Source organism: Pteropus medius, unplaced genomic scaffold, assembly GCF_902729225.1.
Source record: "Pteropus medius unplaced genomic scaffold, Ma_sr-lr_union100, whole genome shotgun sequence".
Classification (NCBI taxonomy): Eukaryota; Metazoa; Chordata; class Mammalia; order Chiroptera; family Pteropodidae; genus Pteropus; species Pteropus medius.
Window position 1 is genome coordinate 11,090,319 of NW_024351073.1, and position 13,087 is coordinate 11,103,405.

Sequence of the window (13,087 nt, forward strand, 5' to 3'; positions counted from 1 at the left end):
CCTTCTATATGGGGAAAAAAAATTCTTAACTTTAGCCTGCTCTTGCTTTTTACGCAGTGGAAGAGAAATAACCAGCTCTATCCTGTGATAACCATCTTGCCATATAGAAGGGAGGGTGTGGGGAGAAAGAATTATTTGTGAAGTTCACGTACCAGAAGCTCAGGCTCACTAAAAGACTGAAACTTAATTCCTAATCATGAGACTATAGATTGTGTCCCCTCCAACCACACAGTATCAAATTTCTAAAAGCTGATTTACTGCAGTTTTTTTGTTTGTTTGTTTGTTTGTTTCTTTAACCAATATATTATGTCCATATACCAAGAAAAAAAAATGCAAGGCATGTTAAAAAGAAAAAAAAACAAACAAAATAACATTTTGAAGAGATAGAGCAAGCATCAGAATCAGACACAGTATAGCAGTGATGTTGGAATTATCAGACTGGGAATATAAAACAACTACAATGAATATGCTATGGTTCTAGTGGATAAAGTAGACGGCACGCAAGAAGAGCTGGGCATTGTAAGCAGAAAGATGAAAATACTAAGAAACAAAAAATATAAATGCTAGAGATATAAAATGTACTAAAAATTAAAAAGAATGCATTTGATGAGCTCATTAGTAGACCGACAACTGAGGAAAGAATCTCAGCATGAGAATATTTCACTAAAAACTTTCAAAACTGAAAAGCAAAGAAAAAAAAGGATTAAGGGAAAAAAGTTCTTCAGAAAGAGGAAAAATGACATAGGTCAGCAACTCAAATCTACATAAAGAAAAGAAGGTCATCAGAGATGGAATAAATTAAGGTAAAATAATTTTTTATTTTTTATTTTTTCATTTTTCTTATTCTTAATTGAAATAACATAACAGTTCAAAATAATAACAGCCACTATATATTTAAATATATATATATATAGGTGTGTGTATATATATAAGTATAAATATAGATCTATAGTGTGTGAGTGTGTGTGTGTGTGTGTGTGTGTATGTATCTCCAGGTAAAATGAATGACAGTGATAAAAAGAAAGAGAAGAATTAAGATTATTTTGTCATTAGAAAGTATTTTTACTTCAGTGCAATGTTGTTTGAAAGTAGACTTGATTACTTGTAAATGTATATTGCAAACTCTTGAGCAACAGCTAAAAAAGAGGAAAAAAAGTAGTACGACTGGCAAAAATTAGAACAAGAAACAAGAACAACAAATAGAAAACAATAACATGTTTAGTAGATATCAATTCAACTGTATCAATAATCCTTTTTTAATTCAATGGTCTCGATGTACCAATTAAAAGAAAGAGAGTAGATCAAAATATGTAGCCCAACTATAAATACAAAGAAAACCACTTTAAATATAAAGAAACATGTAGATTAAAAGTAAATAGGTGAAAAATATTATAACATACCAGTAACACAAATCAAAAGAAAATGGAAGTAGCTATATTAATTTCACACACAGCAGACTTCGGCATAAGGAAATGTATCTGTTATGGAGAAGGACATTACAAAATGATAAAAGAGGCCAGTTTCTTAAGGAGACATAACAATCATTGATATGCATATGCTTAATAACAGAGCATGAGTCAAATACATGAATCAAAAACAACTACAGAAGAATTGGATGAATTTACAGTTATAGAGACTTTAACACTCCTTTATCAGAAATGGACAGATCTCTATAATACCAACAGATATTTGTCTTGCCATTATCGACAGACTTGAAATCTGAAATAATTATTTTGTCCATCTTAAAACATTTGTATCCTCTTTCAAAGAATTCTAAAACCAAGAATATCTTATAATTTCTCAAACAAATTTGTTAGGCAAATCAACACATTCTGCTGAGGTAAAAAGAAATATCTATATAGAGTCTAGTGGATATATTTTATGGGAAACTGCATTGGTTTACAGTTAGAAACACTAAGTATTAAGAAAATTGTCATCTATCTTTGTCAACTTGGGCAGGCACCTTTATCATTATACATCTTAGTTACTTTGAAAGTAAGATAATATACTTCGATTTGGAAAACTAAATGAACTTTTAGATTTCTTTTGATTCTAAATTTAGATAATAAGTACGTGTATGATTCCCTGCAATGTTATATTTTAAGACAAAAAGTTCAGCAGTTATAAATGCTTATTTTAGATTTTATGCTTCATCTTGCAACAAATCTAAAGAGACACAGTAAAAGAATGTTTATTCTATTCATGAACCTCTTAATTCAGCTTCTTAAATGTTTACATGCTTAATTTCATCAATCAGGCATTTAGTATGAAATGAAATCCAACCCTCCAGAAAATTTTACTTCCCAGGTGGTGCTAGATGTAATGTGCTAGAAGTAATATAAATTACTGAATTAAGAGCCATCGAATTGGACAATATCTTTTCCAGACAACACTAAAATTAACTAGTTTTTTTTAGATATAATTTACAATGTGATATATATGAATAGTTTTTTAAACAAGTAGTATATATAAGGAAAAATATAAATATCAATAAACATTCTGAATTTAATCTATATGAAATAACAGTCATCTACTAAAAAATAGGAAACCATTTTAAAACAAAGAGCTATTCAAAGATTTCATGTATAACTATATTTACATGAGTGAAGGGAGAAAAGTGTTTTTTCTAGCAAAAGAAAAAAAACTTTTAATATAAACAAGAATTTTTCTAAAGAGAAAGCAATTTTTACTTTGAAAATAAGAACAAATACAAATAGCTTTCTAATTGACTCAAGAATGGGACACAAGAAACATTTTTTTAACTCATGTAAAACAACATTATTTATGCTTTTTGCCATAAAGTTTTGCTGGATTTATTTAGTTTTTATTGCTTCAACGTAACAACCACAAATAGTTGAAAAAGATAATTATTTAGAATACACTTTTGAAAATATTGTACCACTGAAGACTTTATAAAATCTGATGATTAATATACTACTGAAACTGCATCATCTTTCTGAAAAAAATCTCACTACCATTTGTTCCTTTCATCATCTAGTGGCTCATTGACTGATTTCAACACTTGCTATCTATGTTCGATGAGTGAGAATGTTCAAGCACATCTCTCAAAAAGTGACATATTCAATATTGGATTTGTGATCATTTTTATGGAAGGATGGGTAGTATGAAGTAGTAGATTAATCTCAGTTCTTCACTGTTCAGAGAGTAGTTTAGTCAATTTATCTATTAACTAGTGAATTTTAAGTGAAACATTTCATCCCAAATTTGTGCTGACAAACTATTTATGTTAAATAAATATTTAATATAAATATTTAAAATACATTTCACTTTACTGATTCCAGAAATATAGAAAATATTTTTAATTTACAAATTCTTTTTCACATGGTATATATGATTATATACACAACATTTATTTCAAAGAACTATTTTGATAAAATAATGAAATTTATTGAGCTATTAAAATATGCCTATTGGTTTAGGCCTAATAAATTAGGAGATTTTATTTTATTTTATATTTTATTTATTTATTTATTTATTTATTTATTTATTTATTTATTTATTTATTTATTTTAAGCGAAGCAGCCCTTGGTTGACCTCACAGATTGCAAGGACCTTGTCAGCTTACAATCCTTCATTTTTTAGTTTTTATGCCTACAGCACCTGGTCTGCCTAGGTAGTCTCCCATCCAAGAGCTAACCAAGCCCGACACTGCTTAGCTTCTGAGAGCAGACAGGATCAGGTTTGTTCAGGGGGGCATGGCTGTAGACAAATTAGATTTTAAAAGTTAATGTTATAGTAAAAATAATAGTGTAAAGAAGAATAAATAAGACATTATATCAATGGTAAACAATGTTCTTATTGGACTTAATACATCATTGTTTAGAAAAATTAATATATGTGCTAATATTAGAAAAATAATTGTTAAAAAAGCTAATATTAAAGATATAATTATATATTGCAATAATCTTATAAGATTTTATGGCCTCAAATAGAAAACTTTTAAAAAGATACAAAGAAAAATTTTTTTGCTAAATGTTAGACAAAGGAATAAGCATCATTATAACTACTCAAAATTTTAAGTATATCAACACTGTATTGACTCAATGATATAGATGATTCTTAACAAAATAAAATTCCATTTATGTGACTTAATTTGGTTAAGTAGAAAATTTATATTAATTTGATTACATAAATTTAGGTGGTTGGCAAGACATTTAGTAACATTTTTGATATATAAGTATGATGTTTTCGGTGTACCTCTTCAGTTTTATATCCTAAAATATTCTCATGAACTATTTCTGAGAGCCATATCAGTACCAATTGTATTTGTTTGTCTCTGTGTTAGTTTAATTATAGCAGTGATAATTAACTTTAGTCCAGACAGGTTTGCCTCTAACATAACCTGCACCAAATACAAATGGAGGTCTAAATACCATGTCTATGCATTTCAAATCATAAATCAAGTTAAGATGCAATAAATAGAATACATTCTGTCTCTTATCTTGACAAATATATATCTTGACCATGATTTATAAGAAAAAGTTTGAATTCTTAGTCTCTTTGGAGCCTGCACCCATGCCCCTGGTCTGTCCACCATTCTTATTCCAACTTCTGTTATTAACAGGCACATATGTGTGTGTGACACCTCAGTCTTCATGCCTATACTTTATCTGCAGCCACCCCTTTGCCCACCAACTTGCCATTTGAACATTGCTCTGGTCTGTGTGCTCACTATGGAGACATGAGCCATTCTCCCAGAATCAGATCCCCAGTGATCAAGGCTGGTGCCATTTGAGCAGAGAATTCTGGAAGCACACGTACCTGAAGCATTGTCTAGTATATCGGTTTACTAGGACTTCCATTACAAAGTGCCACAAACAGGGTAGTTTGAACAACAGAAATTTATTGTCTCATAGATCTGGAAGCTAGAAGTCCAAGATCAAGTAGTTGGTTCTTTCTGAAGGCTATCAGGAAAACTATGTTCCACATTTCTCCCAGCATCTAGTGTTTTTCAGGCAATCTCTGTTGTTCCTTGGCTTGTGGTTGTAGCCCTGATCTCTGCTTGATGGATACATGTTGTTCTCCCAAGATCTATCTGTATTGGTCTACAAATTTCCTATTTTGATAAAGACACCAGTCATATATGATTAAAACCCACCCTGGTGAACTAATTTTTTAAATTAAAATTATTGGGGTGACATTGGTTAATAAAATCAAATGTTTCAAGTCTGCAATTCAGTAACACGTCATATGTATATTATATTAATGTATTCACCACCCAAAGTTAAATTTTCTTTTGTCACCAAATATTCGACCCTCTTTACCCCTATCTATCTCCCTCCTCACCCCTCTTCCCTCTAGTAACCAATGATGCACTATCCATGTGCATGAGTCGCTGTCATGTTTGTTGCTTTCAGTTTTATATCCCCATATGAGTGAATCATATGATTCTCAACATTTTCTGTCTGAAGTTTTTCACTTAGTATGCTAATCTCAAGATCCATCCATGCTGCTGCAAATGACAGTATTTCATCTTTTCTTATGGCTGAGTAATATTCCCTTGTATATAATTACTACATCTTTATTCAATCATCTGTCAATGGACGGTTTCCATGTCTTGGCTACCATGAATAATGCTGCTGTGAACATTGGGGTGCACATATATTTTCAAATGAATGTTTTCAAAATTTTGGGGTAAATACCCCAAAGAGGGAATGCTACGTCATATGGTAAATCTTTTTTTAACTTTCTGAGGAACCTCCATGCTGTTTCCACAGTGGCTGTACCAGTTTACATTCCCACCAGCAGTGTATGAGGGTTCTTTTTCCCCACAACCTCTCCAATACTTGTTATTACTTGTCCTGTTGGTGATAGCCATTCTAACAGGTGTGAGGTGGTATCTCATTGTGATTTTGATTTGCATTACCCTAATAGCTAGTGAAGTTGAGCAATTTTTTTTTTTTTATTTTTCTGTTGGCCATTTTTATATTTTCTTGGGAGAAACATCTTTTCCGGTCCTCTACCCATTTTTTAATTGGATTTTTTGTTTGTTTGTTTGTTTGTTTGTTTGTTTGTTTGTTGAGTTCTATAACTTTGTATATTTTGGATATTAGACCCTTATTGGAGATGTTGTTGGCAAATATATTCTCCCATTTGGATGGTTGTCTCTTTGTCTTGTTGGTGGTTTCTTTTGCTGTGCAGAAGCTTTTAAGTTTGATATAGTACTGTTCATTTATTTTTGCATTTACTTCACTTCTCATTGAGGTCAAATTTATAAAATCTACTCTAAATCCCAGGTCCATGAGTTTAGTACCTCTGTTTTCTTCTATGCAGTTTATTGTTTTAGGTTTTATATTCAGATCTTTGATCTATTCTGAATTAATTTTGATGTATGGAGATAAGTAGCAATCTAGTTTCGTTCTTTTGCATGTGGCTTTCTGATTTTCCCACCACCATTTATTGATGAGGCTTTCCTTTCTCCATTGTTGAAAATTATTTTCCCATATACATAGGGGTTTATTTCTGAACTCTCAATTCTGTTCCATCCGTCTGTTTGTCTGTTTTTCTGCCAATATCGTGCTGTTTTGATTATTGACACTGTAGTATAATTTGAAGTCAGGTAGTGATACCTCTGGCCTTTTTATTTTTTTTCAGGATTGCTTTGGCTGTTTGGGGTCTTTTGTGTTTGCATACAAATCTGTTGATTTTTTGTTCTACTTCTTTAAAGGATGTCATTGGGATTTTGATGGGAATTGCATTAAAACTGTATAATACTTTAGATAAGAAGGTCATTTTAACTATCTTGATGAACTAATTTAACTTGACTTTCTCTATAAAGACCCTATCTCCAAATAACATCATATTCTGAGATACTAGGGCTTAAGACTTTAACATATAAATTTTGAGGACACGTATTTCAAGTTATAACATACAGAAAATGTGGATAGGTGAAGCTAAAAGTGTTTTAGGGCACCCCTTTAAAATGTAGAGGCAGTAGTAGCCCAGGATACAAAATTAATATTCATAAATCTGTTGCATTTTTATATACTAATAATGAACTATCAGAAAGGAAATTAAGAAAACAATCCCATTTACAATTAAATGCCTAGAAATAAATTTAACCAAGCAGATAAAAGAGCTGTACTCAAAAATTATGACATTGAAGAAATAAATTGAAGAAGATAAAAATAAATGGACATATATAGCATGCTCATGGACAGAAAGAATGAACATTGTTAAAATGTTCACACTACCCAAAGCAATCTATAGATTCAGTGCAATCCCTATCAAAATGCCAATCACATTTTTCACAGAACTAGAACAAATAATTCTAAAATTTATATGAAACCATTAAAGACCCCATATAGCAACAGCAATCTTGAGAAAGACAAAATTGGAAGTATTATGATACCTGATATCCAACTATAATACTACAAGGCTATAGTAATTAACACATCATGGTACTGGCATAAAAACAGACACATAGATCAAGGAATAGAATAGAGAGCCCAGAAATAAACCCACACTGATATGGTTAATTAACCTGTGACAAAGGGGGCAAGAATATACAATGGGGTACAGACAGTCTATTCAATAAATGGTGTTGAGAAAACTTAACAAATACATGCAAAGAAATGAAACCGGACCACCTTCTTACACCATGTACAACAACAAACTCAAAATAGATTAAAGACTTAAATATAAGACCCAACGCTATAAAACTCCTTGAAGAAAACATGGGCAATAAACTTTCTAACATTTCTCTTAGTAACAATTTTTTTTTCTGCTATACCCCCTCAGGCAAGGGGAACAGAAGGAAAAATAAATGGGACTACATCAAACTAAAAAGTTTTTACACAACAAAGGAAACCATCAACAAAATGAAAGACAATCTACTGAATGGGAGAAGATATTTGCCAGTGATACATCTAATAAGGGATTAATATCCAAGATTTATAAAGAACTCGTACAAGTCAACACCAAAAAATTAAATAAATTAATTAAATTAAAAAATGGTCAGAGGACCTAAAAAGACATTTACCTAAAGAGGACATAGAGATAGCCAATAGACATATGAAAAGATGCTCAAGGTCACTAATCATAAGAGAAATGTAAATTAAAACCACAATAAGATATTACCTCACACTTATCAGAATAGCTATGATCATTAAATTATAAAACAACAAGTGTTGGTGAAGTAAAGAAAAGGGAACTCTCGTGCACTGTTGATGAGATTGCAAATTTCCATAGTGATTGCACAATGGAAAACAGTTTGGAAGTTCCTCAAAAAATTAAAAGTAGAACTACCTTATGATCTAGCAATTCCACCTCTGGATATTTATTTGAAGAAATCCAAAACACTAATTTGAAAAGATAGACACACCCGTTTTCACTGCAGCACTATTTATAATTGCCAATCGAGTTCTGGATAAAGAAGTTGTACGTGTAAATGATGGAATTTACTCGGCCATAAAAAGTGAAATCTTACCATTTGCCACAACATGTGTGGCCTGGAAGGTATTACATTAAATGAAATGTCAGACAGAGAAAGATAAATTCTCACTAGAGAAACATTTTTTAACAAGTACCTTTAGAAAAATAAAAATTATCGTTTTCATTTTGGTTTGTTGTGTGTGGGATTGTGTCAGGGGAAGGTGAAAACCAAGGAATATGGGTTTTAAATGTTCCTTAGGTAACACTTTTTTCTACAGCTTATCTCTGAACTGGTATATGGAAGCCACTGTAATTTAAAATGAAATAAATATCAAAAGTTAAATGAGATAGTATATTGGAGGAATTTTATGAACTAGCATCATGAAAGATTGTAGATTTTAACAGAAGCAGCATATGAAATCTATCTAGTAAAATAATACAGAAGCTAAGTAGTTAAAAGAGCATAAGTAATGTTGCATATTATTTTTTAAAATCCACGTGTCTGGACAGTGTGGAAAAGAGTATTTTGGAACTGTAACAATAAAATATAAAAACACTGAGCTTGTATTTCCGAAGAAGACATGAAATTGTTCAAAGCATTGTTTTTTCCCCCCTTTTAAAATAAAGAGTTCTTAGTGATTAGAATGAGCCAGACAGAAATTGTTCTCAGAAATTAGAAGTCTTTGTAGTTATCCAATAGAATAAACACAATTCCTGATGGAGTGGGCTAACTGAAAGCAGCCAGCTTTTATTACATTACCAGAGGATAACCAGTGGATGACAATTTTTGCCGTTCTGAACCTGCATTGTTACTAAAAAAAAAATGAAGAACGACTTATGAAGTTCTTAGCAGTAATGATGCTTTCTCTAGTAGATGAGAAAAAGCTAAGTAGCTGCAAGATGTTCTGTTCGATGAGGAGGATTATGATTCAGGAATGAACACGTTAGGGCTTTTATAAACCTGATACAGGGATTACATGAACTATAGAAAATAATGGAGTGTTAGCCATCTTAATACTTCTATTTGATTTATTAAGACTTATTGGGAGTTATTAAAATCACTGCTTGCAAAATACATTTCAGGTTAAATAATATTAAAAATTGAATTTTACTTTTTGGATAAAAAAATATTACACAGCAATGTTATGTGACTGGCAAAACAATGAAAATGAAGATCTCTTTCAATATGATTATAGCATAGCAATGAATGCATAATGTTATCATTATTAACTGGTTTATAGTCTATTAACCAGTTAAATATCTAATATCAAATAATGAACCTATGAATAAGAGGAGTGATATTCTGATACAGTCAATAAAAAACCCGAGCCTATTTTTTGAAAATGTATTAACAGATTAGTAATATGCAACGTTCACTGTCAATATAATGAATCTGAGAGTTCTCTCTCTATAGATATAGATATATAGATGTAGATACAGACATTAGAGTACCAGGCAAATTTAAGTATTTCTTTAGTTGTTAAATCCAAACATCACTCAAATAAAATTCTTATAGTCATGGAACAATTCTACTAAAGGAAAAGGACTTACATTGACTTGTAATGGTACTACGGAATGAGACAAGATATCAGAGAATTTTCTTTGCTCTATTTTAAAGAAAATTATATAGGTAGAAAGCAAGATTTAATGTGAAAAAAAAAGTTCTGTTTAGAAACAACCTGTTTAAATACAGATTCTGCCGCTTGCAAGACGTGTTGTTATGTGTAAGTTAATAAACCTCTTTAAACTTTAAGTCCTTATCTCTAAACTATGATACTCATCTAGAATAGCTAGTATAATACTTGACATATATTGCTAGTCAATAAACGAATCTTTATATTATTATGAATTAATTAGCAACACTAATTATATTAGTGTCATTTATTGCTAATGCTAAATTTGAAAAGTAATGTTTATCACTGGGGAAAATAAAACGGATGAATAATTAAGTCCACATTCTTGAGTGGAAAAGAATTGTTTGCTTATAATGTTCCAGAACATTTTGGAAACTACAGAAAAAAAAAAAAAATGGATAACATGATGCCATTTTAAACCAAATCTAGGTTCTGAATTTATATAAATTAAATATTTTTATGTTTACATCCTGTATCTTAAGTACACTGCCTAAAACTAATCTGCTTTATTTTCCTGATGTCACTGCAATTTTCTCTATGTAAAATTTTGATACACAGAAGAGAAATAAAAACACGTTTAAAATTATAAAAATCCAAAAACTGCTCAACTCTTTACAATAAATATTTTATTGTTGTTACTGGATATAATTTTTGAGAACTGATTACTATGCAGTTTGAGAAGCCATTTATTTGAGTTCTATTTTACTTTTCAGTTTCAAGAATTCTTAGCTTGAGCTTATCCCAGCATATTTAGCTAACTGGCAAATAGTTTTATTATAATACACCTTAATGTTAAATTACATACTTAGAAAACAGTTTCATTCTTTTTAAAGTGTGATTAATTTGGTAAATAAAAAGGAGTACTCTTGTTAAAAAGATAAATATATCACCATTACATATACCCTACTTTTATGTTCATTAAAAATATAGTAACTTAATACTCTCTTCCTGTGTATTAGTTTATGAAAAAAATGACCTTTTTTTCAAGAAGAACTCAGGCAATAATAGACTAATGAACATAAAAGGTGGTGGTAGTAGTTGAAGAGGGTCACAAGGGAGATAAAATATGCTATTATAATTTTTTTTTAACTTTTTCCAGTTTCAAGTGGGGTCAACTAGATCCGTTTTTTCTTTCTTCCTTTCTTTCTTTCTTTCTTTCTTTCTTTCTTTCTTTCTTTCTTTCTTTCTTTCTTTCTTTCTTTCTGCCTGCCTGCCTTCCTTTATTTCAACATTTTTTTTTCACATTTATTGCATACAAATCACTACCCCAAGAAGACTAACTAGGAAAAATAAGCTCTGTGAGTTCTGTCAGAAATACATGTTCAATTAATAAATAATGACCTGAATACATTGCTACCAGTTATACAAAATTTTTGTTGAATGTCAACTGTTTTAAATTAGAATGTATTTGAAAACACTTACCCATTGATTTTTTATATGAATTAAGTTAGAATTAATGAGCAAACCTAAAGAACCATCATCAAAGAACAAACACTGTTCTTGCTGTCTTTTATTAAAGTGGGAAAATAATTGCTAGCAATAGTCACTGCCCAACTTTAACTGCTCTTGGGGTTCCTAGGGCCCTAATTCTTCCTAGTCTTACACAAATAGTTAAAGCAATCAGAGTGAGAAAATACATATTATTCTCCTTATTTCATAGCAGAATTTTAAGTGATCTGAAAAAATATTTTATTTTATGTAATTTTTTATTATTAAAAAATGAGATTGGTGGAAAATTAAGTATTTACAATGGATCTTTATCTTGATGCAGTAAAAATTATGTCTATAGAAGACAAACAAATTTATAAATTCTCTTTTACATATAACGGCTTTAAATGTAAATGTTAATGAGAAAGAATTTGAAAATAGAAACTACAGTTATTAAATAGTTACTTAAAGTCTTCACAGATAGGACAAGGTTCAAGAGAGAAAAAGTGTATGGGGCCAGATCCTCCATAGTTGTATAAATTGTAATAAATGCAACCTTAATCTTTTCATACCATTGCTAGATACTGTTTAGTGTTTTATTCGTTTTTACCCTGAAACTTTAAAATCATCAGGAGACTAATTTCAAGACAACTAAAAATGGACATTCTCATATAAATGATTTTAATATAATCATAGCATCGTCAATGAACAATGAAATGAAATTGACTTCACTGTTAGCTCCAACAGTTAAGAACCTTCATACTACATTGATTTTATGACTTTTCTAAAAATTCTAAATCTTTACAATTAAGCTGACAAAAGTGAAAGCATGAAGTTTTCATTAAAACAGTATGAATAAAATTAATTTCCTTTGCTTCTTAGGAAATATGACAAAAAATCCTATATTATAGTTTTTAAAGTTAAAAATGATTCTGATATCTCAATAAATATACATGTAGAATTTATGTGTATCAGATTAAAAGTATTTGGAATAGTAACACTCCATATGATGATGTGACCAAGATTTGTAGGAAAACAAATGTTCAGGTTAACTCATATTATATTTTATGTTGCATTACATGTTATATTTATGTTATATTTGACAATATATTTTATTTAGTATTGAAGCCAATTCTCCTTTCATGTTCTACCTAATCTTCTGAAATGGGGTGAGATTTATATGTGCGTGTGATATTTGTCACCTACCATATGTCTAAAGGCTTTCTCTTTTAATGTCAATTTGATATCCCTTTTGCCTGTTAAGAATTTTCCTTCAAGAATCTAATACATCAAATCCAATTTAGGTCAACACTTGTTATGCTAACTCCTTTTACTAGTTTCAAAGATAATAAAATGTTCATCAAACAAAGTGATAACAAGGAAAAGGGTCACCACTTATAATCTCTTTTGGGTTTATTTGATGACCTCAGTGAGTCAAAGTAGGTCCAAACCACAACTCGTGACAGGCGGGACTTTTGAGCAGCTTTTCTAAAATGCCAAATACAACAAGGCTGTAGTTTTGAGATTTATTTTTATTTTCCCTTAGGAATAAGGCCATATTTAAAATCAAGATAAAAATATTGAGTTTCAACCAATGTTTCCAATAGTGGTGGAGGGAGGAGGGAGAGAGG

The 13,087-nt window shown here is 30.5% G+C and overlaps 1 pseudogene; it reads right to left on the reverse strand.

The window, feature by feature from the left end:
* Positions 1-3,609: 3,609 nt before the first annotated feature.
* On the reverse strand, positions 3,610-3,728 carry LOC120586476 (uncharacterized; annotated as a pseudogene).
* Between the last annotated feature and the right edge of the window lie 9,359 nt (positions 3,729-13,087).